This window comes from Salvelinus alpinus, chromosome 8, assembly GCF_045679555.1.
Source record: "Salvelinus alpinus chromosome 8, SLU_Salpinus.1, whole genome shotgun sequence".
NCBI classification, from domain to species: domain Eukaryota; kingdom Metazoa; phylum Chordata; class Actinopteri; order Salmoniformes; family Salmonidae; genus Salvelinus; species Salvelinus alpinus.
In genome coordinates, this window is record NC_092093.1 from 65950512 (window position 1) to 65962203 (window position 11692).

The following is an 11692-nucleotide window of genomic DNA, read 5'->3' on the forward strand; positions in this document are numbered from 1 at the left end:
CCTACCGACGGAAACGCACGAGGTATCTACAAATAGACCTCCATCCTATGCTATCTTGCTACCGATAGCCATCTACCCGGCCAGCTGTCTGGATCGCCGTGACCCCAACCAACCTCTACTCACTGGACCCTTATTGATCACTCGATTAAGCATGCCTCTCCTTAATGTAAATATGCCTTGTCCATTGCTGTTCTGGTTAGTGTTTATTGGCTTATTTCACTGTAGAGCCTCTAGCCCTGCTCACTATACCATATCCAACCTCTCAGTTCCACCACCCACAAATGCGATGACATCACCTGGTTTCAATGATGTTTCTAGAGACAATATCTCTCTCATCATCACTCAATACCTAGGTTTACCTCCACTGTATTCACATCCTACCATACCTTTGTCTGTACATTATTCCTTTAAGCTATTTTATCGCCCCCAGAAACTTCCTTTTACTCTCTGCTCTAGAAGTTCTAGACGACCAATTCTCATAGCTTTTAGCCGTACCCTTATCCTACTCCTCCTCTGTTCCTCTGGTGATGTAGAGGTGAATCCAGGCCCTGCAGTACCTAGCTCCACTCCTATTCCCCAGGCGCTCTCTTTTGATGACTTCTGTAACCGTAATAGCCTTGGCTTCATGCATGTTAACATTAGAAGCCTCCTCCCTAAGTTTGTTTTGTTCACTGCTTTAGCACACTCTGCCAACCCGGATGTTTTAGCCGTGTCTGAATCCTGGCTTAGAAAGACCACCAAAAATTCTGACATTTTCATCCCCAACTACAAGATTTTCAGACAAGATAGAACGGCCAAAGGGGGCGGTGTTGCAATCTACTGCAAAGATTGCCTGCAGAGTTCTGTTTTACTATCCAGGTCTGTTCCCAAACAATTTGAACTTCTACTTTTAAAAATCCACCTCTCTAAAAACAAGTCTCACCGTTGCCGCCTGCTATAGACCACCCTCTGCCCCCAGCTGTGCTCTGTACACTATATGTGAACTGATTGCCCCCCATCTATCTTCAGAGCTCGTGCTGCTAGGCGACCTAAATTTTAACATGCTTAACACCCCAGCCACCCTACAATCTAAGCTTGATGCCCTCAATCTCACACAAATTATCAATGAACCTACCAGGTACCACCCCAATTCCGTAAACACGGGTACCCTCATAGATATCATCCTAACAAACTTGCCCTCCAAATACACCTCTGCTGTTTTCAACCAAGATCTCAGCGATCACTGCCTCATTGCCTGCATCCGTAATGGGTCAGCGGTCAAACGACCTCCACTCATCACTGTCAAACGCTCCCTGAAACACTTCAGCGAGCAGGCCTTTCTAATCGACCTGGCCGAGGTATCCTGGAAGGATATTGATCTCATCCCGTCAGTAGAGGATGCCTGGACATTTTTTAAAAATGCCTTCCTCACCATCTTGAATAAGCATGCCCCATTCAAGAAATTTAGAACCAGGAACAGATATAGCCCTTGGTTCTCTCCTGACCTGACTGCCCTTAACCAACAGAAAAACATCCTATGGCGTTCTGCATTAGCATCGAACAGCCCCCGTGATATGCAACTTTTCAGGGAAGCTAGAAACCAATATACACAGGCAGTTAGAAAAGCCAAGGCTAGCTTTTTCAAGCAGAAATTTGCTTCCTGCAACACAAATTCAAAAAAGTTCTGGGACACTGTAAAGTCCATGGAGAATAAGAACACCTCCTCCCAGCTTCCAACTGCTCTGAAGATAGGAAACACTGTCACCACCGACAAATCCACTATAATTGAGAATTTCAATAAGCATTTTTCTACGGCTGGCCATGCTTTCCACCTGGCTACCCCTACCCCGGACAACAGCACTGCCCTCCCCTCTGCTACTCGCCCAAGCCTTCCCCATTTCTCTTTCTCCCAAATACAGTCAGCTGATGTTCTAAAAGAGCAGCAAAATCTGGACCCTTACAAATCAGCCGGGCTAGATAATCTGGACCCTTTCTTTCTAAAACTATCTGCTGAAATTGTTGCCACCCCTATTACTAGCCTTTTCAACCTCTCTTTCGTGTCGTCTGAGATTCCCAAAGATTGGAAAGCAGCTGCGGTTATCCCCCTCTTCAAAGGGGGGGACACTCTTGACCCTAACAGCTACAGACCTATATCTATCCTACCCTGCCTTTCTAAGGTCTTCGAAAGCCAAGTCAACAAACAGATTACCGACCATTTCGAATCCCACCATACCTTCTCCGCTATGCAATCTGGTTTCAGAGCTGGTCATGGGTGCACCTCAGCCACGCTCAAGGTCATAAACGATATCTTAACCGCCATCGATAGGAAACAATACTGTGCAGCCGTATTCATTGACCTGGCCAAGGCTTTTGACTCTGTCAATCACCACATCCTCATCGGCAGACTCGACAGCCTTGGTTTCTCTAATGATTGCCTCGCCTGGTTCACCAACTACTTCTCTGATCGAGTTCAGTGTGTCAAATCGGAGGGTCTGTTGTCCGGGCCTCTGGCAGTCTCCATGGGGGTGCCACAGGGTTCAATTCTTGGACCGACTCTCTTCTCTGTATACATCAATGATGTCGCTCTTGCTGCTGGTGATTCTCTGATCCACCTCTACGCAGACGACACTATTCTGTATACTTCTGGCCCTTCTTTTGACACCGTGTTAACAACCCTCCAGGCGAGCTTCAATTCCATACAACTCTCCTTCCGTGGCCTCCAATTGCTCTTAAATACAAGTAAAACTAAATGCATGCTCTTCAACCGATCGCTGCCTGCACCTGCCCGCCTGTCCAACATCACTACTCTGGACGGCTCTGACTTAGAATATGTGGACAACTACAAATACCTAGGTGTCTGGTTAGACTGTAAACTCTCCTTCCAGACTCACATCAAACATCTCCAATCCAAAGTTAAATCTAGAATTGGCTTCCTATTCCGCAACAAAGCATCCTTCACTCATGCTGCCAAACATACCCTTGTAAAACTGACCATCCTACCAATCCTCGACTTCGGTGATGTCATTTACAAAATAGCCTCCAAAACCCTACTCAATAAATTGGATGCAGTCTATCACAGTGCCATCCGTTTTGTCACCAAAGCCCCATATACTACCCACCACTGCGACCTGTACACTCTCGTTGGCTGGCCCTCGCTTCATACTCGTCGCCAAACCCACTGGTTCCAGGTCATCTACAAGACCCTGCTAGGTAAAGTCCCCCCTTATCTCAGCTCGCTGGTCACCATAGCAACACCTACCTGTAGCACGCGCTCCAGCAGGTATATCTCTCTGGTCACCCCCAAAACCAATTCTTCCTTTGGCCGCCTCTCCTTCCAGTTCTCTGCTGCCAATGACTGGAACGAACTACAAAAATCTCTGAAACTGGAAACACTTATCTCCCTCACTAGCTTTAAGCACCAGCTGTCAGAGCAGCTCATAGATTACTGCACCTGTACATAGCCCATCTATAATTTAGCCCAAACAACTACCTCTTTACCTACTGTATTTATTTATTTATTTTGCTCCTTTGCACCCCATTATTTCTGTCTCTACTTTGCGCTTTCTTCCACTGCAAACCAACCATTCCAGTGTTTTTTAGTTTTTATTTTACTTGCTGTGTTGTATTTACTTCGCCACCATGGCCTTTTTATATTTTTATTTATTTATACATATATTTGTTTGCCTTCACCTCCCTTATCTCACCTCACTTGCTCACATTGTATATAGACTTATTTTTTTTCACTGTATCATTGACTATATGTTTGTTTTACTCCATGTGTAACTATGTGTTGTTGTATGTGTCGAACTGCTTTGCTTTATCTTGGCCAGGTCGCAATTGTAAATGAGAACGTGTTCTCAATTTGCCTACCTGGTTAAATAAAGGTTAAATAAAATAAATAAATAAATAAATTGGCCTATAGCATGAAGGACTAGTAGGGTCTTTCCCTGCTTTCCATATCGGCATCACTACAGCCTGCTTCCAACTTCCAGGCAGTTTCTCTTCCTGCCACACCTTATTGTAAAGACCCAATACTTTCCCCATTGCAGTGTCACTGAGATGAGCCATCATGCTGTAACACATCTCATCCTTCCCAGGAGATATTAGGGCGGCGTACAATTGGCCCAGCGTCGTCCGGTTTTGGCCAGGGTAAGCAGTCATTGTAAATAAGAATTTGTTCTTAACTGACTTGCCTAGTTTAAAAAAAAATGTACCTCAATTTTATCTATGCTCTCTTCATCTCAGCCAACGTAAAAGGGGCATTCAATGCATCCCCTACCATCTCTCTGATCCAGGACCCCGGATGTTCTCTTCTGACACTCTAATGTCACATTATTTGAGCTGTGCACCTTCACAAATGCCTGGGCTAACATCTCTGCCTTCTCCATATCTCTCACAGTCACGCCACTTTTCAGCACAGGGAGATCCTATCTTGTCTGACCCCACTCATCCTCTTAATCATCCCCCATACCTCTCCCACAGGAGTGGTCTGGTCTGCTTACAGAACAGTACCGGCTCTTAGCTGACCTAATGGTCCTTCTTACTACTTGTGCTTGTTTATACTGTATCAGGTGCTGGTAATTATGGGACCTTTTCACCATTCTGAAAGCCCTGTTCCTAGACTTCACTGCTTCTCTACACTCTTCAGTTGACCATAGAACTGCATTACTCCTTATCCCCCTATACCAGGGTTCCCCAACTGGTGGCCCGCATTTGATTTTTTTGGGCCCCCCACGTTTTCTAAGCAGAACAAAATTGTTGGACATAAAAGACTGTAAAAACATCAGCAAATCAGCTCCAGTTGATTTTAATTGTGGAAATCTGTTCCAAAGTATTCCGACGCATAATAGCGAGAAATACTGTATGTGATCATATACAAATGTAAGCAAGGTTTGAAATGAGTATGCTTTAGTCAAATATATCTGTTTGGGCTTCTTGCGGAACATTTTTAGTCTATAAATTCATTTTAATTATGTTTCGGTCCCCTGACCATCCGCTCAAGAAAAAAAACGTCCCCCGACTGAATCTAGTTGATGATCCCTGCCCTGTACCCATAGGAATCACCTGCCTTGCTCCTTGTACCCATAGGAATCACCTGCCTTGCTCCTTGTACCCATACTGTAGGAATCACCTGCCTTGCTCCTTGTACCCATACTGTAGGAATCACCTGCCTTGCTCCTTGTACCCATACTGTAGGAATCATCTGCCTTGCTCCTTGTACCCATACTGTAGGAATCACCTGCCTTGCTCCTTGTACCCATACTGTAGGAATCACCTGCCTTGCTCCTTGTACCCATACTGTAGGAATCACCTGCCTTGCTCCTTGTACCCATACTGTAGGAATCACCTGCCTTGCTCCTTGTACCCATACTGTAGGAATCATCTGCCTTGCTCCTTGTACCCATACTGTAGGAATCACCTGCCTTGCTCCTTGTACCCATACTGTAGGAATCATCTGCCTTGCTCCTTGTACCCATACTGTAGGAATCATCTGCCTTGCTCCTTGTACCCATACTGTAGGAATCATCTGCCTTGCTCCGTGTACCCATACTGTAGGAATCACCTGCCTTGCTCCTTGTACCCATAGGAATCATCTGCCTTGCTCCTTGTACCCATACTGTAGGAATCACCTGCCTTGCTCCTTGTACCCATACTGTAGGAATCATCTGCCTTGCTCCTTGTACCCATACTGTAGGAATCACCTGCCTTGCTCCTTGTACCCATACTGTAGGAATCATCTGCCTTGCTCCTTGTACCCATACTGTAGGAATGATCTGCCTTGCTCCTTGTACCCATACTGTAGGAATCATCTGCCTTGCTCCTTGTACCCATACTGTAGGAATCATCTGCCTTGCTCCTTGTACCCATAGGAATCACCTGCCTTGCTCCTTGTACCCATAGGAATCATCTGCCTTGCTCCTTGTACCCATAGGAATCACCTGCCTTGCTCCTTGTACCCATACTGTAGGAATCACCTGCCTTGCTCCTTGTACCCATACTGTAGGAATCACCTGCCTTGCTCCTTGTACCCATACTGTAGGAATCATCTGCCTTGCTCCTTGTACCCATACTGTAGGAATCACCTGCCTTGCTCCTTGTACCCATACTGTAGGAATCACCTGCCTTGCTCCTTGTACCCATACTGTAGGAATCACCTGCCTTGCTCCTTGTACCCATACTGTAGGAATCACCTGCCTTGCTCCTTGTACCCATACTGTAGGAATCATCTGCCTTGCTCCTTGTACCCATACTGTAGGAATCACCTGCCTTGCTCCTTGTACCCATACTGTAGGAATCATCTGCCTTGCTCCTTGTACCCATACTGTAGGAATCATCTGCCTTGCTCCTTGTACCCATACTGTAGGAATCATCTGCCTTGCTCCGTGTACCCATACTGTAGGAATCACCTGCCTTGCTCCTTGTACCCATAGGAATCATCTGCCTTGCTCCTTGTACCCATACTGTAGGAATCACCTGCCTTGCTCCTTGTACCCATACTGTAGGAATCATCTGCCTTGCTCCTTGTACCCATACTGTAGGAATCACCTGCCTTGCTCCTTGTACCCATACTGTAGGAATCATCTGCCTTGCTCCTTGTACCCATACTGTAGGAATGATCTGCCTTGCTCCTTGTACCCATACTGTAGGAATCATCTGCCTTGCTCCTTGTACCCATACTGTAGGAATCATCTGCCTTGCTCCTTGTACCCATAGGAATCATCTGCCTTGCTCCTTGTACCCATACTGTAGGCATCATCTGCCTTGCTCCTTGTACCCATACTGTAGGAATCATCTGCCTTGCTCCGTGTACCCATACTGTAGGAATCATCTGCCTTGCTCCTTGTACCCATACTGTAGGAATCATCTGCCTTGCTCCTTGTACCCATACTGTAGGAATCATCTGCCTTGCTCCTTGTACCCATAGGAATCATCTGCCTTGCTCCTTGTACCCATACTGTAGGAATCATCTGCCTTGCTCCTTGTACCCATACTGTAGGAATCATCTGCCTTGCTCCTTGTACCCATAGGAATCATCTGCCTTGCTCCTTGTACCCATACTGTAGGAATCATCTGCCTTGCTCCTTGTACCCATACTGTAGGAATCATCTGCCTTGCTCCTTGTACCCATACTGTAGGAATCATCTGCCTTGCTCCTTGTACCCATACTGTAGGAATCATCTGCCTTGCAGGAAAATAACCTCACACTCAACGTCAACAAAACAAAGGAGATGATTGTGGACTTCAGGAAACAGCAGAGGGAGCACCCCCCTATCCACATCGACGGGGCAGTGGTGGAGACGATGGAAAGTTTTAAGTTCCTCGGTGTACACATCACGGACAAACTGAATTGGTCCACCCACACAGACAGCGTTGTGAAGAAGGCGCAGCAGCGCCTCTTCAACCTCAGGAGGCTGAAGAAATTTGGCTTGTCACCAAAAGCACTCACAAACTTCTACAGATGCACAATCGAGAGCATCCTGTTGGGCTGTATCTCCGCCTGGTATGGCAACTGCTCCGCCCACAACCGTAAGGCTCTCCAGAGGGTAGTGAGGTCTGCACAACGCATCACCGGGGGCAAACTACCTGCCCTCCAGGACACCTACACCACCCGATGTCACAGGAAGGCCATAAAGATCATCAAGGACAACAACCACCCGAGCCACTGCCTGTTCACCCCGCTATCATCCAGAAGGCGAGGTCAGTACAGGTGCATCAAAGCAGGGACCGAGAGACTGAAAAACAGCTTCTATCTCAAGGCCATCAGACTGTTAAACAGCCACCACTAACATTTAGTGGCCGCTGCCAACATACTGACTCAACTCCAGCCACTTTAATAATGGGAATTGATGGAAATTATGTAAAAATGTATCACTAGCCACTTTAAACAATGCCACTTAATATAATGTTTACATACCCTACATTACTCATCTCATATGTATATGTATATACTGTACTGTATATCATCCACTGCATCTTGCCATCTTTATGTAATACATGTATCACTAGCCACTTTAAACTATGCCACTTTATGTTTACATACCCTACATTACTCATCTCATATGTATAGACTGTACACTATACCATCTACTGCATCTTGCCTATGCCGTTCTGTACCATCACTCATTCATATATCTTTATGTACATATTCTTTATCCCTTTACACTTGTGTGTATAAGGTAGTAGTTGTGGAATTGTTAGGTTAGATTACTTGTTGGTTATTACTGCATTGTCGGAACTAGAAGCACAAGCATTTCACTACACTCGCATTAACATCTGCTAACCATGTGTATGTGACAAATAAAATTTGATTTGATTTGGTCGACGTGAGTAAAACATTTAAGTGTTCACCCTTGCAAGACTGCCGGACCAGACGGCATCCCTAGCCGCGTCGTCAGAGCATGCGCAGACTTGCTGGCTGGTGTGTTTACGGACATATTCAATCAATCCCTATCCCAGTCTGCTGTCCCCACATGCTTCAAGATGGCCACCATTGTTCCTGTTCCTAAGAAAGCTAAGGTGACTGAACTAAATTACTTTCGCCCCGTAGCACTCACTTCTGTCGTCATGAAGTGCTTTGAGAGACTAGTCAAGGGTCGTATCACCTCCACCCTACCTGATATCTTAGACCCACTCCAATTTTCTTACAGCCCCAATAGATCTACAGACAATGCAAACGCTATCACAATGCACAATGCCCTATCCCATCTGGACAAGAGGAATACCTATGTAAGAATGCTGTTCATTGACTACAGCTCAGCATTCAAGACCATAGTAACCTCAACTCATCATTAAGCTTGAGACCCTGGGTCTCGACCCCGCCCTGTGCAACTGGGTCCTGGACTTTCTGACGGGGCGCCCCGAGGTGATGAAGGTAGGAAACAACATCTCCACCCCTCTGATCCTCAACACTGGGCCCCAAAAGGGTGCGTTCTCAGCCCTCTGCTGTACTCCCTGTTCACCCATAACTGCGTGGCCATGCACGCCTCCAACTCAATCATCAAGTTTTGCAGACGACACCACAGTGGTAGGCTTGATTACCAACAACGACGAGACAGTCTACAGGTAGGTGAGGGCCCTCAGTGTGGTGTCAGGAAAACAACCTCTCACTCAACGTCAACAAAACAAAGGAGATGATCGTGGACTTCAGGAAACAGCAGAGGGAGCACCCCCCTATCTGTATCGACGGGACAGTAGTGGAGAAGGTGGAAAGTTCCTTGGCATACACATCACTGACAAACTGAAATGGTCCACCCACACAGACAGCCTCAGGATGCTGAAGAGATTTTGCTTGTCACCTAAAACCCTCACAAACTTTTACAGATGCACAATCGAGAGCATCCTGTCGGGGTGTATCACCGCCTGGTATGGCAACTGCACCGAACCTCAACCGCAAGGCTCTCCAGAGGGTAGTGCGGTCTGTATAATCTCTGTATAATCTCTCGGTCTATATAATTCTGTTATAATCTCCACTCGGCACAACCAGAAGAGGACTGGCCACCCCTCATAGCCTGGTCCCTCTCTAGGTTTCTTCCTAGGTTTTGGCCTTTCTAGGGAGTTTTTCCTAGCCACCGTGTTTCTACACCTGCATTGCTTGCTGTTTGGGGTTTTAGGCTGGGTTTCTGTACAGCACTTTGAGATATCAGCTGATGTACGAAGGGTTATATAAATACATTTGATTTGATTTGTACAACGCATCACCGGGGACAAACTACCTGCCCTCCAGGACACCTACAGCACCCGATGTCACAGGAAGGCCAAAAAGATAATCAAGGACAACAACTACCCGAGCCACTGCCTGTTCACCCTGCTATCATCATGCTATTATGCTGGTGTGCATGCGTGCGTGTGAGAGAGAGTAAAAACTTTCTAAGTGACAGAAGGTAAAGTCAGTTGTTTTGAACTAATACATAAAAGGCTGCAATCATCAATTCATCAGTCATCTGTGACAGTGAGTGCTCCTTTGCCTGTCATATAATTGTTAAATAGTTGTAGTAAAGACTCCATCAGATTTCATGGCACCATATGTATTTCACTTTCTACCCATAAAACAACAGCTGACCCATAATATACCCATTACACAACAAAAACAACAGCTGACCCATAATATACCCATTACACAACAAAAATAACAGCTGACACATGGGCGTAGTAATGAGTTTGCATGTTTGTGTGTGAGACGCATAATACAACAAAACTAACAGCTGGTATATTGGAGTAGTGGCTCACTAACGACTGGTTTATTCCTATACAATGTGTGTCTTGGTTGAGTTCCAGTCACTTCAAAGGAAATGTTACACATTGTATTATTGGTAGATAAAGAGACACTGAATGGAAGGTTCAGTTCTGTCACAGCCTTTTACAGTGTCAGATTTAAAGGACCTGCTGTCTAGTCAGCTCAGCAGTGTTTCGCTTGATCAAAATCTTTGACTTTATTTTCAGATTTGACATCAGACAACATAGCGTAGACTACATTATTTGTGAGAACGTGCCGTTTGAGAATGAGAGGTGCAGTAACTCTGCTGGTGTTGCTGTTCTGTCTGTCTGGGGCATTGCCTCAGGGAGAGAGTGGAGGGGTCAGGACTGAGCTGAAAGAACTGAGAGACACGGTGGTGGAACAGACTGTCACTAAGCCTGAACTGCATCAAAGGTGCAAGATTAATGAACTGAAGAAAGAGAATAAAGGTCATGTAATTATTATGGGTGACTTTGTTACCCAGAAATGATTTGATTTGGAATTCAAGACCGATGTAGAGCACCTTTAAAAGTTGACAGATTTTTATCTTGGACCACAGCCATGGAGGCCAAAGTGAGTGCCATTGAGGGGAAGATTGAGAAGCTGAAAACCGTTCATTGTATGATTGTAAGCTTATTTCCTATTTTAATAAACATTTTAGTTTTTAATAGATCACAATACATAGTGAGATTACATAGGGCTCCTGAGTGGCAATGCATCTCAGTGCTAGAGGCGTCACTATAGACGCCCTGGTTCGAATCCAGGCTGTATTACAACCGGCTGTGATTGGGAGTCCTATAGGGTGGCGCACAATTGGACCAGCGTCGTCCGGGTTTGGCCGGTGAATTTGTTCTTAACTGATTTGCCTAGTTAATTTTTTTATTTTTTATTATAATCATAATTGATAATCGTCAATACAGTTATGTATGCTAACAATAATAACTTGATATTGTCCTGAATGGATAGTACACTCTTAGAAAGAAAAGTGCTATCTAGAACCAAAAGGGGTTCTTTGGCTATCCCCATAGGATAACCCTTCGAAGAACCCCTTCTGGTTACAGGTAGGACCCTTCTGGGTTCCATGTAGAACCCTTTCCAAAGAGAGAGCGAGAGTTCTGTCCAATTATGTAAACAATGTTGGTGTAGTTTCGGTGTCTGTGTCTAATGGAGTGGTTCTAGAGCTGATGGATGTGAATCAGATCTACATGACTCTCCCCTCAGAGCATGAACTCTCTGATAATACTGATAATAAACTTAACATCTTCAGTGGCTTCATGCTCTTTTAAGATTACATACCGTAATGTTCTGATTAACACTTTCTGATGTACGCAGTTCTAGGGTTAACCCCCCCCCCCAAATGTTCCTCTCTGATCAATAAATAAACATTATAAAAGCCAGACAGATTTATTTTGTGTCATTGATCTTTTGCCATGAGTGACGATAACGTTATGAACTACAACCACTCAGAACAAGTATTAA